Source organism: Leucopleurus acutus (genome assembly GCF_964270905.1).
Source record: "Leucopleurus acutus genome assembly, chromosome: 2".
In the NCBI taxonomy this organism is placed as follows: Eukaryota; Metazoa; Chordata; class Mammalia; order Artiodactyla; family Delphinidae; genus Leucopleurus; species Leucopleurus acutus.
Genome location: NC_139143.1, coordinates 139,232,059 through 139,247,457, shown reverse-complemented (window position 1 = coordinate 139,247,457; position 15,399 = coordinate 139,232,059). Strand labels below are relative to the sequence as shown.

Sequence of the window (15,399 nt, the reverse complement as noted above, 5' to 3'; positions counted from 1 at the left end):
TTATCAAAAGATTAATAAAGAATTAGCTAAAGAATTTTTACAGACCTAAAGGGATATATTTGGGAATACTGAACCCAGAAGATATATGGATGGAGGTGAGATGTTCTTTGCGTTGAATAAAATGAGAAATGCCGTAAGATCATTTCATTCTTAAATGGGTACTCTCAAAAATGAACATTAATAAAACATTCATTACTATTACCTTCTGTGAGAAACATATACATATGTGTATCATCACACATACATATATAAAGGACATGAATAAGTCTTTTAAAAGATTCTACTAAAAGGGGCTAAACAGGTTTATCAGAATTAAATGTGGTAGACTGGTGATATTTTATATACCTTTTTGTATGTATAATATTTTACAACATAAAAATTAACAATAATAAACTAACATTGATGTCTACCTTTTCTCTGAGATTCCAGCAGAGTCATATTTAATTTTTCCCTGACACTGTCCAGATTGCACTAAGGGTCTTTCCATTCCATACCTATAATACCTGTGCATGTTCTTCTCATTAAACTTATCAAGTTGCAATAGTATATTTCCTCCCTAGACTAATGTATTTATATCATTAGCATCTTGTCTGTTAACTGGTAAATTATTAGTTCTAAAAATACTTGTTGAACTATCTCTCCCACTAAAATGCAAACTAGAGAGTGTAACATCAGTTCATATTTGAATCCCCAAAGCCCGACACAGTGATTGGCACAAAGGTGTTATATTATATAAATTAATAATTAATTTAATTTTTTTTTACTTAAAACGTCAGTCTTAAATTCAAGAACATATTTAATTCCTTACATTTTTTATAATCCTTCAATTCTATTTAAGGTGCTTTAAATGCAGGTTCCCAAAGGATGTCATATTAACACTGTCTTATCTCTAAGGCAGTCTCTTATATGGATTTGTGTTTTATCGGTTCTGGAAAAATCTAAGCCATAATTTCTCCAAATATTGGCTCTCCTTGATTCTACCTTTCTGAGACTCCCTCTAGAAGAAATTTTAGATTTTCTATTCCATTTTCCATATCTCTAAACATCTATTTCTTATCATTGATCTCTATGCTGTCAGGCAATTTCTTCAGGTCTATCTTTAGTTGTGTAATTCTTTCTTTAATTGTGTCTAATTTACTGTTTAATCCATCCATTAGCATTTTTCAAAACAATTTGATGGGTATTTTGGGGGAACTTTTAATTTTTATATATTTTTAAAGTTAAAAAATATTCTAGGAATAACAGTTTTTGATAACCTTTACCCAGACTTAATACCTGTTTACATTTTGTCCCAGTTGCTTTATCATTCTCTATAGAAACATACACACACACATACATATACAATGCAAAATCTTTTTTATGATCCATTGAAAATAAGTTGGAGACACTGTATACCTTTATCCACAAATATTTGTGTGTTTTTCTAAGAACAAGGATATTCTCTTACATAATCACAATACAATCATCAAAATCAGGAAAAGTTTTTGAAATATAATATTAATTTCAGATGTACTACATGATTCAATATATGTATATATTGTGAAATGATCATCATAGTAAGTCTAGTTAAAATCCATCAATCACCACACATAGTTACGATTTTTTCTCTTGTGATAAGAACTTTTGAGATCTAATCTCTTAGCAACTTTCAAACATACAATATAGTATTATTAACTATAGTAACCCTGCTGTACATTACATCCCCAGGACTTAATTTATTACATAACTAGAAGTTTGTACCTTTTGACCACCTTCCTCCAATTCCTCCTTCCCTATCCCCCATCACTGGTAAACACAAGTCTGATCTCCTTTTCTATGAGTTTGTTCTTTTTAAAGATTCCAAATATAAGTGAGATCACATGGTATTCACCTTTTTCTTTCTGACTTATTTCATTTAGCATCATACCCTCAAGGTCCATCCATATTGCAAATGGAAGGATTTTCTTCTTTGTTATAGCTGAATATTCCATATGTATGTATACATATATATATATATATATTTCTTTATCCATTCATCCATTGGTGGATATTTGGCTATTGTAAATAATACTGTAATGAACATGGGAGTGCATGTATCTTTTGTTAATGTTTTGATTTCCTTCAGATAAATACCCAGAAGTGGAGTTTCTGGATCATATAGAAGTTCTGTATTTTGAGGAACCTCCTTATTGTTTTCCATAGTGGCTGCACCCGTTTACATTCCCACCAGCACTGCACAGGGTTCCCCTTTTTCCATATCCTTACCAGAACTTGCTATCTCTTGTCTTTTTGATAAGAGCCATTCTAACAGGTGTGAGGTGACATCTCATTGTGGTTTTGATTTGCATTTCCTTGCTGATTAGTGACGTTGAGCACCTTTTCACGTACCTGTTAGCCATCTGTATGTCTTCTCTGGAAAAAATGTCTATTCAGGTCCTCTGCCCAGTTTTTTGGGTTTTTTTAACACTTTTATTGGAGTATAATTGCTTTACAATGGTGTGTTAGTCTCTGCTTTATAACAAACTGAATCAGCTATACATATACATATATCCTCATATCTCTTCCCTCTTGCATCTCCCTCCCTCCCACCCTCCCTATCCTACCCCTCTAGGTGGTCACAAGGCACCGAGCTGATCTCCCTGTGCTATGCGGCTGCTTTCCACCAGCTATTTTACATTTGGTAGTGTATATATGTCCATGCCACTCTCTGCGTCTTTTTTCCCGTCTTGCCCCTAGGTTCTTCATGACTATTTTTTTTTTTTTAGATTCCATATATATGCGTTACCATACGGTATTTGTTTTTCTCTTTCTGACTTACTTCACTCTGTATGACAGACTCTAGCTCCATCCACCTCACTACAAATAACTCAATTTCATTTCTTTTTATGGCTGAGTAATATTCCACTATATATATGTGCCACATCTTCTTTATCCATTCATCTGTCTATGGACACTTAGGTTGCTTCCATGTCCTGATTATTGTAAATAGAGCTGCAATGAACATTGTGGTACATGACTGTTTTTGAATTATGGTTTTCTCAGGGTATATGCCCAGTAGTGGGATTGCTGGGTAGTATGGTAGTTCTATTTTTAGTTTTTTAAGAAACCTCCATACTGTTCTCCACAGTGGCTGTATCAATTTACACTCCCACCAACAGTGCAAGAGGGTTCCCTTTCCACACCCTCGCCAGCATTTATTGTTTGTAGATTTTTTGATGATGGCCATTCTGACCAGTGTGAGATGATATCTCATCGTAGTTTTGATTTGCATTTCTCTAATGATTAATGATGTTGAGCATTCTTTCATGTGTTTGTTGGCAATCTGTATATCCTCTTTGGAGAACTGTCTATTTAGGTCTTCTGCCCATTTTTGGATTGGGTTGTTTGTTTTTTTGATATTGAGCTGCATGAGCTGCTTGTAAATTTTGCAGATTAAATTGACAAAGGATTAATCTACAAAATTTACAAGCAGCTCTGCCCAGTTTTTAAATTGGATTGTTTGGGGGGTTTTTTTGCTATTGAGTTGTATGAGTTCTTTGTGTATTAATCCCTTATCAGATACACGATTTGCAATTACTTTCTCCCATTCTGTAGACTGCCTTTTCATTTTGTTGATTTCCTTTGCTGTGCAGAAGCTTTTTGCTTTGATGTAGTCCCACTTATTTTTGCTGCTATGGCCTTTGCTTTTGGTGTCAGATCCAAAAAATCATTGCCAAGACCAGTGTTAAGGAGCTTATGGCTTATGTTTTCTTCAAGAGGTTTATGATCTTAGGTATTACCTTCAAGTCTTTAATGCATTTTGAGTTGATTTTTTGTGTATGGTGTAAGATAGGGGTCCAGTTTCATTCTTTTACATCGGCCTGTCAGTTTTCCCAACACCATTTATTGAAGAGACTGTCCTTCATATTGTATTGTATATTCTTGGCTCCTTTGTTGTAAATTAATTGACAAATATGTGTGGGTTTATTTTTGGAGTCACTATTCTGTTCCATTGATCTATGTGCCTGTTTTTATGTGAATACCATACTGTTTTGATTTTTTATACTTTGTAATATAGTTTGAAATCAGCACGATGCTTTCAAACTTTGCTTTGCTCTTTCTCAAGACTGCTTTGGCTATTCAGGGTCTTTTGTGGTTTCATACAAATTTTAGGATTGTTTGTTCTATTTCTGTGAAAAATACTGTTGGAATTTTGATAAGGATTGCATTGAATCTGTAGACTGCTTTGGGTAGTATGGACATTTTAACAATGTTAATCCTTCCAATCCATAAAAATGGAATATCTTTGTGTTTATTTCTGTCTTCTTCATTTTCTTTTATCAATGTCTTATAGTCTTCAGTGTACAGATCTTTTGCCTCCTTGGTTAAATTTATTCCTAGGAATGTTATTCTTTTTTGATGCAATTGTAAACAGAATTGTTTTCTTAATTTGTTTTTCTGGTAGTTGGTTACTAAAGAAATGCAACTGATTTCTGCATATTGATCGAAATCAGGAAATTTATCATTGATACAATACTACTATCAAGAGACCATATTCAAATTTTACAACTTGCTCCAAAAATGCCCCTTATAGCCAATCCCCCCACCCCTGCCGCCAAGTCTAGGATCCAATCCTGGATCACTCATTGCATTTTATTGTCCCAACTCTTTAGTCTCCCTTACCTAGAACAGCTCCTCCTCAACCTTTCTTTTGTTTGACCTTGACATTTTTCAAGAGCACAGGCTAGTTATCTTTGTAGAATATCTGTCAATTTGGGTTTATCTGACATTTTCTCATGATGAGGCTATGTGGGTTTTTTGCCATAAGTATTACAAAAATGATGCTGTATCCTTTTGAGAGCATGATAACTTGAGGCACATGATGTTGGTTTCTCACAATATCAGTGATATGTATTTTGATCATTGATTAAGATGTTATCTGCCAGTTTTCTCCAATGTAATATATAAGAAATCTTATATGTAAATATCTTGTTTCCTATCAAACTTTGTCCTAATACTTTTAAAGAACCATTGATGATTTTCTAATCCTATCACTTATATTTATTAATTAGCATTCCACTCCAAGGAAAAGCTTTCCTTTCTCTCCTCTTTATTCATTTATTTATATCACTATAGAATCATGGAATTTTATTTAATCCAATGGATTATAATCAATTCCTACCATTTAAATTGATCTTAATTGTCCCAGATTTGGCAATTGGATCATTCCCCTTTCACACTGCCTCCAATGTACCTTATGTACCTGTAATTCTTTGAGCACTTCATTATATTTCCTTATTTGCACATGCACACTCACTCACACAAAATGTTCTCTGCTCCAGCACTGGAATTAGCTTTTGCTTTAAAGAAACTTGGTTCTTTTTAGTGGACAATGGCATTTATAAATCAAAATCTCAGCACTAGGTGTGTTCATTGATACTTATGTCATTGCTTAAAGGCAAGGGACAGAGCTAGAACAGAAAACACACACACATACTTTTCTATCTACCTGGAGTTTTATACATATATTTAAAAATCCATGATTTCATATTGATACCTCCAATGCAAAGGCAACATATTTTAAATTTCTCAGCCTACAGTGAAAGCCTAGCTCACGTTATCTGCAATAAACTTATTCTCTCAAGCCTAGAGCACACAGAAACTAGTTGAAGAAGTGCTAACCCATACTTCTGTGCAAAGCAAATCTATTTACTAAGATTCATTATTCACCTAGTATTCTCAAAATGTATAATGAATACACAGTTGACTCTTGAACAATGTGGAGGGTTAGGGGTGCTGAACCCCCTGCAGTCAAAAATCCACATATAGGGACTTCCCTGGCGGTCGAGTGGTTAGGACTTTGCCTTCCGGTGTGGGGCTGGGGTGGGGGTGGGCGGAGGGCAGTGGGGCAGGTTCGATCCCCGGTTGGGAAGCTAGGATCCCACATGCCTCGTGGCCAAAAGGCCAAAACATAAAACAGAAGCAATATTGTAACAAATTCAATAAAGACTTTAAAAATGGTCCACATCAAAAAAAAAAAATCCATGTACAACTTTATACTCGGTCTTCTATATCTTTGGTTCCACATCCACAGATTCAACCAACCACAGATTATGCAGTACTGTAGTACACATTTATTGAAAAGAGTGGGCATGTAAGTGAACACTCACAGTTTAAATCCATGTTGTTCAAGGGTCAACTGTACAGCTATTTTACTGGGTGTTATATAGTATTTCAATTTAATTTTAACTTGTATTTCCCTGATGTCTAACAAAATGCTTATTTGCCATTCACGTAACTTCTTTTATTAAGTATTGGATCAAGTCTTTGGACCACTATTTTAATAAGGTTTTAATCTTTTTACTGTTGAGTTGTAAGAGTTCTTCATATATTCTTTTTTTTTTTTTTTTGGATATTCCACGCGGCATGTGGGATCTTAGTTCCCTGAACAGGGATCGAACCTGTGCCCCATGCAGTGGAAGCACAGAGTCTTAATCACTGGACCACCAGGGAAGTCCCAAGTGTTCTTTATATATTCTAAACTTATATTTAGAATATATAAATTAGATGTAGTCTGATTTATCAATTTTATTCCTTTATGGTTGCTTTATGTACCTTGCCTGAAATTTTATCTAACCCATGTTGTAACAATATTCTCATGTATTTCCTTCCAGAAATTTTACTGGTTACATTTAAGACTATGCTACATCTCAAATTAAGTTTTGTATATGGTATAAGGTGGAAGTCAAGATTGTTTGGTTTGTTTTTCCACATGGTGTTCCAGAACTAGTTGGAAAGATTTCTCTTTCCCCAACTGAATTACTTTGGTACTTGGTTTGGTTCTACTTCTGGGCTTTTTATTCTTTTCCATTTTATCTATTTGCCATTAGGCCCAAACCACATTGATTTCATTGCCACTTTATATAGTATAGTTAAGTCTAGGTAGTGTACATACTTTGTACATACACTAAGTCTAGTTAGTCTATGTACTCCAACTTCATTCTTCTTTTTTAAGATTGTTTGGACTACTGTAAGTCCTCAGCCTTTCTATAAAATTTTTGAAATCAGTTTTTCTATTCCTTTAAAATGTTTGCCAGGATTGAGAGGAATTGCATTGAATCTAAAGATCAATTGGAGGGCTTCCCTGGCGCAGTGGTTTAGAATCTGCCTGCCATTGCAGGGGACACAGGTTCAAGCCCTGGTCCAGGAAGATCCCACATGCTGCAGAGCAACTAAGCCCGTGCACTACAACTACTGAGCCTGCGCTCTAGAGCTTGCAAGCCACAACTACTGAGCCCACGTTCCACAACTACTGAAACCCGTGTGCCTAGAGCCCATGCTCTGCAACAAGAGAAGCCATTGCAATGAGAAGCCTGCGCACCGCAATGAAGAGTAGCCCCCACTCGCGGCAAGTAGAGAAAGCCCACAAGCAGCAACAAAGACCCAATGCAGCCAAAAATAAATAAATAAATAAATTTATTAAAAAAATAAATATCAATTGGAGAGAACCAACATTTTAATATAGTCTTCCAATCCATACATGCCCCTATTTATTTAAATCTTTATGTTCTCTAAGCAACATTTTGTAATTTTCACAGTAGAAATCTTCCATGTCTTCTGTTAAACTTATTATATTTTTTTTACATAATTATAAATGGAAAAACTTAAGCTTCATTTTCCAGGTGTTCATTGCTAACATGTAGAAATAGAATTGATTTTTGTACACTGACTTTGTGCTCTGCATCTTTGCTAAATAGTTCTAATAACTGTTTTGCAGCTTCCTTAGGATTTTCTATGTTCATGATCATATCATCAGCAGATCATCAATTTTACTTTCTCCTTTCCAACATTTATGCATTTCCTTTTTTTTTTTAGTGCTTTGTTGAATAGAAGTTGTGAGTGGGCGCATTCTTGCCTTGTTCCTAATCTTAGAAAAAGTGTTCAATACTGAGTATGATATTTGTAGGTTTTTCATAGGAAGGAGTTCCCTTCTATCCTAGTTTGCTAAGTTTTTATTTTATCATAAATGGGTGTGTCCTTCGTAGAACTATTAATATGATCTTCTTTAGTATGTACCTATCTATCCACCTATCTATCAATCCACCCAACCAGGAGTCTTTTATTGGTCATTTATATGTCAAGTACCAATATTAGCAAAAAAATCCCAACAAAGGTCAATGTTTCCATCTAACAGAGCCTGTACTCTCCTAGCTTGCCTCTTCCCATAGCGATTCTTTCCCAACTCTGTAGAGCCACAATCACAGTTTAAGACAAATCTTATTCTAAAGCACGGCTCCAGCAACAAGCTGGTATCTTCAAGATTCTTCAGTTCAGACACTGCCAGGAAAACTTTGGGGCAACCAGGTCCTGAGGCTGTTGTGTTCCATCACTGTCATGATCCCAGAGTCCTCACTCACCAGAAAGCTCAATCTTCAGCTGGCACAGCTGAGAAATGACAGGTACAATGGGAACTGTCTTTTCCTGAAATGCTGTAGATCAGTTACAGCAAACAGAACAGTGATCATCAAGGAAAACTGTCACTTTGGAATCCTTTTTGACCAGAGCAGTTATGTAGAAGCAGCTGCATCTTCGATTAGGACCATCTTTTATTCTTTTAAAAACAATAATTGATTTTCAAATATTGAAAAAACTGCATTCTTGGGATAAATCCTACTTGGACATGATGTATTGTCTCTTTTACAACTGCTGAACTAGATTTGCTAATCTTCTGCCGAGGATTTTTGATTCTATGTTCATGAAATACATTGGTCAGCAATGTTCTTATAATTCTTTTATTGTATTTTGGTATCCAGTTAGGGTGGTATCAGTGTTATGAGGATTAAATGAGTCGGGATATATACATATATACATATAAACATATATATATGTCAATCTATATATATTTAAATCCAGTCTGATATTCTGTACCTTTTCGTTGGTGTCTTTATTGCACTTAAACTTAATGTAATCATTATACAGTTGGGTCTACATTTTGCTACTTGTTTTCTATCTGTCTCATTTGTTTTTTAGTCCTCTGATCTTCCTTTCCTGCTTTCTTTTGATTAAACATTTTTTAGTATAGCACTTCAATTCTTCTGTTGTTTTTTATGTATTTGGGGGATTATGTATTATTTTTCTTTGTATTTTTTATTAGTTACTCTGGGGCATTACAATATGCCTTTTTAACCCATCACAGTTCATTTAGAGTTAATACAATACTACTTTACATAAATATAAGAATCTTACAATGTTACTGTCCATTTCCTCTGTCCTTTGTGCTATACTGTTATACATGTTATAAAACCCACAATAAGTGTTATAAGTTTTGCTTTAAACACTCACATCTATTCAAGAAGTTACAAGCAAAAATATACACAGTTGATCCTTGAACAACATGCGTTTGAACTGTGCTGGTCTACTTACACACAGATTTTTTTTTCGATAAATATACAGTCAACCCTCCATATTCATGGGTTTCACATCTGTGGATCAAGATTTCCATCCATGGTTGGTTGACTCTGTGGAGAGAAAACCCTCGGATACGGAGGACCAACTGTTTTCATTGTACTATACCATTTTATATAAGGGACTTGAGCATAAAATCTGTGTGATTTTAGTATAAGTGGGGCCTCCTGGAACCAATCCTCCACAGATACTGATGGACAACTATAGTCTTTTATATCTTATCACATATCTACCATTCCCAGTATTCTTCAAATAGATGTAAATTTGTACTTGATATCATTTCCCTTCAGCTCAAAGAATTTTTTTTTTAGCGTTTCTTCTATGCAGGTCTGCTGGTGACAAATATTGTTTTTATCTGATAATATCTTTATTTTACCTTCATTTTGAAGGATAGGTGTCTACATATAGAATTCTGGGTTGAGGTTTTTTTCCTTTTAGCACCTTAAAATGTCATTCTACTGTCTTCTGACCTCCATGGTTTCTGATGAGAAGTCAGCCTTCATTTGAATAGTTTCCCCTACAGGTAAAGCATCAATTTTCTCTGGCTGCTTTGAAGATTTTCACTTCATTTTTAATTTTTATCAGTTTGACTATGGCATGTATATGTACATGTGCATAGACAAACACATATTTTTTATCTCGACTGGAGTTTGCTGAGCTTCTTGGATCTGTACTTTATGTTTTTCAGCAAAAGTGAGAAATTTAGGAGCCATTATTTCTTAAAATACATCTATTTTTTCATTCCCGTTCTCTTCTATTTCTAGGACTCACTTACATGTATTAGACCACTTGATATTGTCCCAAAAGTCACTAAGGCTCTGTATTTTATTTTTTCAATTAGATCATTTCTATTATTCTATCTTCAAGTTCTTTTCTTGCACTATAAAGCCCACACAGTAAATATTTTCATTCTACGTATTGTACTTTTCAAATACAGAATTTCCATTGCGTCTTTTTCTCTTCTGAGATTCCCCATGTGTCCTTTCATTATGACAATTTTTTTCCCCTTTAAGTTCTTGAACATATTTATAGTGGGTGCTTTAAAGTCTTTGTCTGCTAATTCTAAAATCTAGGTCATCTTGGGGTCAATTTCAATTGACTCTCTCTCAATGAGTCATATTTTGTTTCTTTGCTTGTCTGGTATTATTTTATTGCATCTTGTACACTGTAGATGATATGACATTGAGACTCTGAATTCTGCTTTCTTACTCTTAACAGTGTTGTTTTGTTCTAGCAGGCATTTAACTTGAATAAACTCAGACTCTAAAATCTGTCTCCCCAGTGATGGACAGCAGCTGAAATCACTGTTCAATTCTTTCAGCATCCCAGCTGTTGCTTCTTGCCAGGCTTCATGGAGAATCCCTAATCCATGTGCAGTTAAGGGATCCATCAAGGATTCTAGCAGTTTATAACCAGATTTTGGGGCTACCCTCTTTTTAGGATTTTCCCTTTACTTGCCAGCAATTCTGGTAATCCCAAGCTCTTAACCCAGCTCTTCAAACAAGTAAAACTGGAGCTTTCTCGTTGAGTTCTGGCTGTACTACATCATACGGACTGCCCTTGGATAAAACAATATTAAATGCAAACTTTGCACATTGTAGTTCCCTTCTTTCAAGGGTCAACTCCCCTCCAATTTCTGCCTAGTATGGTTGCTTTCCAGTGCCTTCAAGAAGTTACTTTTAATATTTTGCCCAGAGTTTAAAATTGTTATCTATGGAAGGTTCAGTTCAACACAATCTACTGTAACATGTAAGTCCATCTACTGAGCTTTTATTTCAACAATTATATATTTTTTGTTTCTAAACATTTTAATCATCCTAGTTTAAAATTTGCCTGGTCATTTTGGGTAGTCTCATTACTTGCTAATTTTTGTGATTCAACTTTTTATTTAAGTATTCTGTTCAATTATTTCATATTGTATCTCAGATAATTCCATTTTGTAAAGTCTTTGGGATCTAAATCCATTGATTACTATGTGTTTTAACTTTCACTCATGGTAGTTTGTTTCCTTTTATGCTTGTTTATCTAGATATTCGATTGATCTTAACCTGTGAAAAAGTAGGGGCCTAAACAGAGGATGCTTCCTCCAAAGATGTACATTTAATTTCACTACTAGCCAAGGGATCCATACCAACTAGAGATCATTTCAACTCCCTTCCCAGCTTAAATGTAGTCTCAAGTTTAACTTCCTTACCTTGCCTATAGCCCAAGGCTTAGTCTATCAAGCACAACATGGATATCAGTATTTATATTCAGGGTAATCTGCCTTTCATCTCTGCTTACTGATTACGGATCTGGTTTTGGCTATTTTTGTTTCACCTCTTGAGATTTAACTTCCTCCAAGTCCAAGGATGCAATAAAAAATATGATTTATGCAGGCTCAAGTTGCTTTTAACTGATAGAGTCTGAGAGATTCTTGTCTGCCATATGCGGGGAGTCCTTCATGTCACTATTACAAGGCTGTATTATAGCTTCCTCATTTCTGTCCTTACTTTTTCGGCTGACTTTTACAAGCAGGAAAGAATTGTATTTAAAATTCATGTTTTTCATACTTATAGCAAGTACTAACAACTTCAATCTTCTTTTAAAATGTACTTATAATTTTAAAGTAAATGAATTAATAGAACTTTGAATATCTACTATGATTCAAAGGGTGTTTATTAAATGGTTAACTTTTACTTAACCTGACACATCACTTCACCCCCCACAACAATAAAAATCATTGTACTTGGTGCTATCATCAGCATGACTATAAACCCAAATAGGTGCAATAAAATAGCTTATCAGACCCAGAATATTCTTATATTCATTTTCCTTTTTTTTTTTTTTTGCGGTACACGGGCCTCACTGCTGTGGCCTCTCCCGTTGCGGAGCACAGGCTCCGGACGCGCAGGCTCCGGACGCGCAGGCTCAGCGGCCATGGCTCACGGGCCCAGCCGCTCCGCGGCATGTGGGATCTTCCCAGACTGGGGCACGAACCCGTGTCCCCTGCATCGGCAGGCGGACTCTCAACCACTGCACCACCGGGGAAGCCCTCATTTTCCTTTATCAAGGAAAATAAAACGTATTTTAAAGTTCTCTCAGAAAACTCCCAGATTTTTATGAATACATCATCAGAATGGACCCCACAGGAATACTGTTAACCGTTTCCTCCAACACTAAAGCTATTCCAACTTTATAACCTTAACTCAGTCTATAGCTTGGAACAGAATAAAATTAACTCTTACAGGAATAGATGGAATGTCCTTGGCTGAATTAGCATGATAATTCACACTAATTAGAAAGATTAAGCAAGTGATACTAGGAATCTTTATAAAGGAAAAAATATAAGGGGGGAAAAAGCACTAGAAGGGGATTTGATTATTTACAGAAACAGCTATTACAAAAGTATGTTTCACTTTAGTATTATGCAAATATAAACATGGTGTGAAATTTGTCTATAAAGATGAAATCTCTTACAAGCAGCAAATTTATAATTCAATTACTATTTAATGAGTAACTATACTAATCCACGAACTCACTGAGTAACAATCTAAGGGTCACACAGCTGGTAAAGTAGCAGAACCAAGATTCAAACCCTGGTTTGTCTCATTTCAAAGTCTTCAAATGCAAAAAAGAAATAAATAAATTTTTAATTAAGGTTTCAACCTAGATAGAGAAATGATGATGCCACTAATTTTATAATGTACACAGAGGAGGAGCAAATTTGAAAGGGATGATGATTAGCCTAATGAAACCAGGAAGAGCATTTATCCAATTCATTTGTTTTCCCAGTTCCAAGATAGCATCTGCCTTATAGAACCAAAGAGAAGGCAGAGAAAACTATACTTATTGAGAATTTAATTCAAGATAAGTAATCTCTAAATCCTTTAAAAACATTTTAGGTAGTATTTGATGCATACTAAAGAATACATGTATAATGATCAAGTTATGAAGCATAATAAGAAAATAAACACCCATAAACTCACCACACAATTTAAGAACTAGATCATTACCAATATGGATGGGTACACCTGTATGCTCCTTCTCTATTACGTCTGCTTTCCCGAGAAGGCAACCATTAAACAAAATTTTGTATTTATCATTTCCCTGTTTTTCTGCCCTTAATAATCTTATCATATACATACAGAATCCCAAATTAAAGTTTTTTTTGCTTGTTCTTAAGCTTTATAAAGATAATATGCTATATGTAGTTTTCTACAAATTGGTTCTTTCACCCAGTATATTTTTAAGATTCATCCATCCACTCTATTGGTATTGGACATTTGTTGTTTATTATTCATTTTAGATTAATTTAGGCCATGTATATTTTCACAGTTACTCATTATATTTTTTTCCTGTCAACGTTTAAAGAAATTAGAAAAGAGATATATCACACAATCCAATACCCAAAATACCAAGTACCAAAAAGTCAACATCTCAACATCACTTAAAAACCATACGACTTTCACATGTAACTTGCCAAGATGACTTTTTGCACCACCATTTGTGACCCTGCAGTTTAACCACATTGAAAAATAAAAGTTTACTAACAATTGTGGAGATCCTCTACTAAAATACTTTTGCATTATTTAACCATTAATTTGGTCTTACATCACTTTGCCAAAATAAACTCAGTGAAGTTGCTATATATTTAAGATGTCAACCTCAACTTTAAAGTTATGTATTTATTGCCAAAATTACTGCAGACACTCCTAATATAACATGTGTCTGTTAATATGTTAAGAAAACAGTTGTCCAAAAGGTCCCCATTTAACAGTTTTTTTTGGGTTCCCTACTATCTACAGCAGAACAGGAGCATAGTTCAGAAAGTATCACTACTTGTTAAGCAAACACACATGAGTTTCCATTGTATTCCTATTTGGCAGGGACTTTGTTACACTTTCCTCACAGCTTTGTATAAGTGCTAACTGGGTTATTTTTCTAGTGCAAGAGTAGTGAGGCAAGTCTTTTAGCTTCATTTTGGGGAAAGGAAAACCTCTTTAATAATCCATACCTTTTAAGGGTATAAGTGAAACATATATTTATTGATACCTATGTGTAGGACACCTTATTAGGTGCTGAGTTCCCTAATCTGGAAAGTAGAGATAACAGCAGCGCCTACCTCCCAAGGTCCTTTTTAGGATTCAATGAGAAAATGTAGGGAAATTGCTAAACACAGTACCCAAATCATAATTAAACATTCAACAAATGTAGGTTATTATTTCTGCAAATCTTTCCACTTTCATGTCAGTTCCTATTTGATACAGATGTCCCTCCTCCCACCCTGTGTTACTTTGCATTTGCTCAAACCTGAATGTAACGGAGAAATAAGTTACTCTAGAAGCACGCAAGAGAGGGTACCTAAATCAGCCTGGGGACAAGAGGCAGCCAGAGAATTTCATGTGTTATATATTATCCCCACCCCCACCCCAAAGAAAAAGTTCTTTACAGAGCTTAAAAAAAAAAAAAAGTCTCTATTGGGCAGTGATAAGCAAGAAAACTGAAGCCCGGAGGTAATTAAGCGATTCGCTCAACGTTGGATAGCTCTTTACAGAATCGGCTATGCTTCCTCATTTGAGAGCTGGAGTTCAGGTCTCTTGGGACCGGTCCATGAGTTCTGCCACAAGTTTATATGAGCTCACGACACTAATCTAGGCATTAAATGGCTTTATCAAATTATACGGCGTGATGCAGTCTACCCTGTCCTATTCTCGGTATGTTAACCATATTTGAAATTATTTCAAGCAATACATCACTAAATATAACTCACAGCCTATAAAATCTGTCAGAAGCCTTGTGGAATCAGAATTAAAGTGGAGAAATACTACCGGATAAGTAAGGCTGGAAGGGAAGCAGACGTAGGTTGAGGGAACCAAGCACTAGGAACTGTCGGAGGAAAAGATAAAGAAAAAGTACAAAAAGTAGGAAAAGAGAAAAGGTTACTGGGCTACATAATATCTATTCTTCTTGCTCACAGAGGGGCCCAAACACAGC

At 35.1% G+C, this 15,399-nt stretch overlaps 1 protein-coding gene across 1 annotated transcript in view; it reads right to left on the bottom strand.

Moving 5' to 3' along the window:
* Window positions 1-15,399, bottom strand: part of ITGB3BP (integrin subunit beta 3 binding protein) — an 87,301-nt gene that overhangs the window by 71,799 nt on the left and 103 nt on the right. The window lies entirely within an intron of this gene.